A 7173-nucleotide genomic window follows, 5' to 3' on the forward strand; every position below is an offset into this window, starting at 1 on the left:
ACGGTGGAAGAGTTTATCCCCTCAGCTCTTGTGAAAGATGTAATGGTCATAAAGGAGCGTATTGAACAGTGGAATGGGCTCTTTTTATCCTTCTGCTGACTGGAGTCGGCAGCCACCACGGCGTGGGTTGATATTTAAGGACTCCTCTCAACAACAGAAAATAGAATCAAGCTCCTACCCAGTAACCCAGGAAGATAAAACACCTGTCCCCCGCCAGCTCTGAAAGGTAATATATCCCCACACACAAGCACTGAGTCTGGGTAGAAAGCTGTCAGTATAGGAGAAAAGAACCCAGCATTAACAGAAGTGTTGTGAGCTAGACATGACAAGTAATTATTCCGCTCTACTCTGTGCTATTAGGCTTCCACTGGAGTCTTGTGTCCAGTTCTGGGCACCACAATTCAAGAAAGATGGGGAGAAATTGGAGAGAGTATAGAAAAGAGCAACAAGAATGGTGAAAGGTCTAGAGCAGTGTTTTTCAACCTTTTCTTATAAAGTACCCCGTTAAAAAAAAAAAAAGATAAGTGCCCCCTTTAAAAAAAAAATTATAAGTACCCCCAGTACCTACTGTTTTTAGACCCACAGCATTTTTTTCTACCATTGCAAGACATTTGTTTCAACAACTTAATCATAGCTGGGCGGGAGATTACATTTTTGGGTGTAAAAAGTACAAAAATAATAAAGCGCTGTAAAACGTAAAACAAAAATTCAGTTTTCTCCAAATTTGGGTTGTGTTGACGTAACCCCCAGACTCCTCTCGAGTACCCCTAAGGATACTTGTACCACTGGTTGAGAAACACTGCGCTAGAGAACATGAGCTATGAGGGATGACTGAAAGAATTGGGTTTGTTTAGTTTAGAAAAGAGAAGACTGAGAGGGGACATGATAGCCGTTTTCAGGTATCTAGAAGGGTGTCACAAGGAGGAGGGAGAAAACTTGTTCATCTTGGCCTCTGAGGAAGGACAAGGAGCAATGGGCTTAAACTGCAGCAAGGGAGGTTGAGGTTGGACATTAGGAAAAACTTCCTAACTGTCAGGTGGTTAAACACTGGAATAAATTGCCGAGGGAGGCTGTGGTGTCTCCATCCCTGGAGATATGTAAAAGGAGGTTGGACAGACACCTGTCAGGGATGACTAGATGGTGCTTGGTCCTGCCGTGAGGGCGGGGGACTGGACTCGATGACCTCTCAAGGCCCCTTCCGAATCTAGGCTTCCATTATTCTATTTTTGGGATACATCCCCCTCCCATTCCAAAGCGTGTGCCCCTAAGAAAACCCTTCCCCACAGTGCGCTGGGCAGTTGCTCCCTCCACGGTACCCCCCTCACAGGTGGCCGTCCGTGGTTAGCAAAGACCCAGATCTCAGAGGTGCTTGCACGGGGGCTCGCCTTCCACCCTGTGGAGGGGGCATCCAGTCATATCTCTGCAGCTGGCCCACGTTGCGGCTGTCTCTCTGCTGCTGCTCCCGTGACACCATGTTCTGAGTGAGGTTCTGCCAGGAAACCCCGCTCTGAGTGAGCTCAGCCCATGGCTGGCAGCCTCCCGGCCTGTGCAGGCTGTTCTCATTCCCCATCCCCACACGACGTCGATAGCGTAGACCAGAGCTGGGCAAGATGCAGCCCGGGGGCCGGATCCGGCCTGTGGACTGCATCTGGCCGCTTTCTATTTATATCCTGCTGCCTGGGCCACCGAATTTCCCGCCAGCGGCTCAGGCAGCAGGATCCTATTTAAATAGTTCATGGCTCCTAGTTGCGGTGCTACCCCGGCAGGGGCCAGAGCTGTGAGCCCTTTCAATAGCCGCAGCAACCCCAGACGGCTGCCCTTTGCTGTGTTTTTAATTCAAAGCCACGGACCCAGATAACTCTGGGGGGAGGCTAGTCTCCAGCCCTGCCCCTTCTGCCCAGGCCCCGCCCCTTCTGCCACAAACCCCGCCCCTTCTGCCACAGGCCCCGCCCCTTCTGGGGGGAGGGAGTGGAGCTGGCTTGTTATCATGTTCCAAAATTCATGAAGTGGCCCGCCTGTGAAAAATTATTGCCCACCCTTGGCATAGATTCTAGACAGAGCAGCAGCCACACGAGTGCCAAGGATCTCCACCTGGAAACAGACTCAACTGAGTTTAATCAGCTCCGGCATTCACTGCTGGAGAGGGGCGGCCCCACATGGCAGCCGGAGTCCACCCCCACTACCATTTGGCTCCCTCCCCATTGCTTGGCCAGTAAGGTTGAGATGAGGGTGACCCCCTTGCCCAGGCTAAACATGGCTGTGCTGCCCTTCACTCGGGCGCCCAGGATAACCTGGCACTACCCCGGCACTCAAATGCCAGAGTGACCTGTAACCCGCCACTGTATGGGGAGATTTCGGCAAATCCAGTAATGTGCCTGAAACACTATTGCTTGCTGCTTGAACGTTAGCAACCAAGCTAACAGGCCCCAAATAGGCCTAGAGAGCATGGCCAAGTCAGGGAGGGGGAAGAAGGGACAGAGTGCCCCAGAGAGGGCAGCTTGACCCCGCGTCCTTCCTGAGGCCCAAATCGCTAGTGAAATCGCTGAGCTAGACAGTAAGACAAACAGGAAGTTTGTCTAAATGCCCTAAGACATAGATCTGTCAGGGCCCCTGAGCATGGAGTCTCTGGAAAAAGAAAAAACACATCTGGTGAACGTGATGATCAGAAGAAAACTTCTTGCCTGACCTTTAAAAAGTGCTTGCCTAACAAGTTTTTGAGTGACATGTTATTGTGATACTAATGGATAAAGAGGGAAGGAAAGTTTGAGTTAGGGGGACAATTTTGGGAACACTTGGAGGGACACCTCGAGGACTCCTTGAGGACTCTTCACATCTCTGGATGCATCTTCGTCCCCACCAGCAGACGGAGGACTGGCCATCGGAATCCTGCTCTGTGTCACTCAAGAGCCACCCTCGGTAATTATCGAGGGTGGGGTGTTTTACTAACCTGTTGCGGACGTGTGTAAGTGCTTGAGACTAAGCACAGTTTAGCTTTAAGTGAAAGCTCGCTTGTGTTGTCCCATTTGTACCATCCATCTATCGGTCGGACGACTGTGTCTCCCTTGAATTATTTCCTGACACCACCTCGCAGAGAGTAAAAGTTACCGAGAGGTTTGGGTTGAAAGAATCCCAGGTAACAGCCCAAACTGACCATTTTGGCAGAGCAGCAGCTCCACCCGCCGCACCCCTAGGCAGAGTGGGCAAACACGCCTGCTCCTGGAGTCTTTTCCCCAGCTCACCCCTAGAGGTCAGTAGAGCGCTCGTTCCCACCCTGCTTCCGCCTAGAATAGAGACGAGATTCAGAGCTGGAGTCCAAACCTTCCCAGCGTGGGTCCGATCTGGAAGTTAGATTTGGGACCATCCCTGTGGAACCCACACACCTAATGCGGGTCACTCCCCCATGTACAGGAACTTAGACCATGTACAGCGAGAGATAAGAACAAGGGAGCTCTACAGCCTAAGCGGAGACCCAGCAGGCTTTGTCGCTCAAGCTGTAGAGGCTCCTACACTGAGGTCCCAGGTTCAAATCTACCTGGTGGTGGTTATAAGTGGGGGCTCATCTGGGTATGTGGGTGTAACACCTGCTCTGCACAGGAGATTTAAATGCCTAGTGCCTAGCCAGAGTCCATGCAGACACACTGGCTGTGTCTAGACTGGCAAGTTTTTCCGCAAAAGCAAGTGCTTTTGCGTAAAAAACTTGCCAGCTGTCTACACTGGCCGCTTGAATTTCCGCAAGAACACTGACGATCTCATGTAAGAAATCAGTGCTTCTTGCGGAAATCCTATGCTGCTCCCGTTCGGGCAAAAGTCCTTTTGTGCAAAAGCTTTTGCGCAAAAGGGCCAGTGTAGACAGCTCAGATTTGTTTTGCGCAAAAAAGCCCCAATTGCGAAAATGGCGATCGGGGCTTTTTTGCGCAAAAGCGCGTCTAGATTGGCACAGACGCTTTTCCGTAAGAAGTGCTTTTGTGGAAAAGTGTCTGTGCCAATCTAGACGCTCTTTTAACGTAAATGCTTTGAACAGAAAACTTTTCTGTTAAAAGCATTTGCAGAAAATCATGCCAGTCTAGACGTAGTCACTGGGTTAGCTCGCAAGACCTTAACCCCTCTGCCAGCAACGAGCAAAAAGGAGACATGTGTAAGGTCATGCAGCTGCTGTCCAAGTGTCTCCCAGATTTGGAGCCCACAGTGGAGTTGCACTGCCACCTGCTTGGCAGATAGGGAACAGCCAGATCGCCCCTGGGAAGTGGCAAAGGATCGGGACCTGGCTGGGACCAAGGAGGGTCAGATTGAAAACAAACTTGGATGCACCATCATGGGCCTGTCTGACAGGGAGAGCTTGCGCCCCAGTCTCACGTCCTCCCAGCTCTGCCCTGGGTAAAGCAGGCCTGTCGGGGCCACTCTGAGGCCCTAACGTAGCCAGCCTGCGTGTCAGAGACCGGAGGGTTTCGTTTCATCTTTCTGCCGGCAGGTTAATCTCCTGGCTCTTGTCACAGCTTAGAGGGCAGCGTCCAAAGGAGACACTAAGCGAGCGCCTCTGTAAATCGCTAAGCCACCAGGCCGACTTAAGGCTGATCTCCTTTAAGGCTCTTTCCCCCTCGCCCCCTTCCTTTGCATGAAGTCTTTGAAGGAAGGATTAAGCTTCCAGGGGAGGGAGTTAATTGGCAGCCCAGCTTTGAGTCTTGAATTCTTCTTGTGCAAATCCAGCCCCTATTACCCCTTTCATGTCAGGTGATTATTCCAGGGTTCTCCACGGGAGACTCCGCTCCTAGCCTTTATGCCACCTCTTCTCAATCTCTGGCCAGCGTCAGGGTTTAACAGGAACTCAGATCGAGGGCGTAAGCAAAATGACGAGGGTGTGATTTCTCCTCCCTGGTGGCAGGCTGGCTTGGTCTCGCCAGTCGGGTGGGGCTAGCAAGGCTTGTGGTGACAGATGTAAGGGACAGAGAGCGTGCAGGTGGGTACATGTAAGAACAATCACACCGACTTTGTGGCGAGGAAGCTTCACGCGCAGATCACCCCCCCCGGCTACAGGCGCGTCGCCCCCAAAGTTCTCGGCGGCGTTTTCAGGCGAGCCGCTCGCAGGAAGCCAATTCACCGCTCAGTTACTCCCGGGGTGCAGGATGCCGAGGTGACCTCTGAGCCCTGCAAATAGACCAGAACAAACCTTGGATGGGCACCCCGAGGCCACGTCTACACTTGGGAACTATTTCAAAATTAGGAAATTCGACTTAACTCCTGATTGGACAAATTCGAACGCGCGTGGCCGCCCTACGGGGGCGCTTCGAAATGAGTCCGAGGCAGGCTCCGTTAATGTGGACGCACAACCTCTGCGCACATCATGGCACGGGAACCGCTGTGGATGCTGTGCAGAGGTCTAAAGACATCCCGCTCCCAGCTCTGATACAGCTGTCACGGCCCCTCGGTGCCTCAGTTTCCCTATCTCTAAAACGGGCCTAACGGTGCAGACTACCTCCATAAAGGACTTTGACACCTACTGATGAGACACGCCAGAGAAGAGCTCGGTGTTACCCTTACGCCCTGGGGAGAGCCCCTTCCAAAGCTGGACCATCTCTCTGGAACAACCAGAAGAGGAGAGAGCCCAGCCCAGGTTTTCTGCGGAGCCCAGTGCAGCCTGGGGCAGAGCTCTCCCACGCCGGCCCAGGCTGCGTGGATGCCCATGGGTGCAAACTCTATCACACAGCAAACTCAGGGGGCTGCACCGGGCCAGGCCGCCCTAGTGCCGTAAGATTTAACAAGCTTCTGGCACCAGCCACAGCACAGCTGCCCGCTCGCCCCACGCTGTGGAGACCAACCCCTGACGGTTTGCCAGACCCACCCGAGGGGCAACAGCCGCTGTCTCACTAGCTGCATCTTTCTCCCCCCATTTCTGCCCAAACATCACCACCCCGGTGGCGTTAGCCCAGAGGGGCTGGGGGTGCCACCTGAGAACGCCCACATCCCGGGCGGCTTGCAACTGGCAGCGAGTTGGCCTGCAGCAGCACTTGCCCCCATAGGGCCCTCCAAGCCGTGCAGCTTTCTGACCCGTGTGTCCCACCCCACGTGTTGCCCCAGGCCCTGCTGTCCAGCCGCCAGCCACCCTGGCCTGGCATCTCCAAAGCTCCATGGCTTTCAGGGAAGCTGGTGCCCCCTTCCCTTCTTGGGCCGCGTTTGCTTATCCAGGACAAAGCTGGCTAATCCTGCATGGGGCACGAGCCGGCTCTAGGAGCGCCACGTGCTGCCTACTAAGCCCTTGGACAGCTTTGCTTGGCAAATTCCTTAGCTGCCCGCGCTAATGATCCCACGCCCTTCCCTAGCACCTCCTGGGGCAGGGTCTGGGAGAGCTCTCCCAGCACGAATCCAGTCCTCACGACAGCCTGGGCCGTAGGGAGCTCTCATGACCCCCATTTCACAGATAGGGAAACTGAGGCACAGGTAAGGGACTTGACACAAGCAGCCAGCACAAGGACAGAGAGCGACCATGACTTTACCCAGAGCGACGAACCCCACAGAGCCCCAAAGCTTTCCAACCACCAGAGGTTTTCCCACACGAAAGCCAACAGCTGGCAATCAGGACCAAATTGCTATAGCCCCACCATGTCTGCCAAGAGACCCTCCTTTCCCAGGAATATGCTCACTTTAGCCCCAGGTTGCACACAAATCTGGAACAGCCTTCCGAGGGGAGCATGGGGGGGGGGCCAATGGGATTAAACCGGAGTTTGATAAGTGCATAGAAGGGATGCTGCGACGGCGGCTCGGCAGCTGGAGAAGGAATACCAGCTGGGGTGGGCTCTGTGTTACTGCAGGGAACTCTTTCCCAGGTATCTGGCTGGTGGGTCTTGCCCACGTGCTCAGGGTTGTCATACGTGGGGTCAGGAAGGAATTTTCCCACAGGTGAAATTGGCAGAGACCCTGGGTGTTTTACGCCTTCCTCTGCAGCATGGGGCCCGGGTCGCTTGCACGTTTCAAGGAGCATGAATGGGGGATTCTCTGTCACGTGCAGTCTTTTTAGCCTGGCTTGAGGGCTTCGGTACTTCTGCCAGAGGTCGCGGGGAGGTTCTGTGACCTGCAAAATGCAGAAAGTTGGACTCAGGGGTCCTTTCTGGCCAGACAGCCTGAGTCTACAAATCTGGTGCTGGGAATAACGTAGGTCAGCAATAGCCATGGACCAAACCG

The sequence above is a fragment of the Pelodiscus sinensis genome, chromosome 12 (genome assembly GCF_049634645.1).
Source record: "Pelodiscus sinensis isolate JC-2024 chromosome 12, ASM4963464v1, whole genome shotgun sequence".
NCBI lineage: Eukaryota > Metazoa > Chordata > Testudines > Trionychidae > Pelodiscus > Pelodiscus sinensis.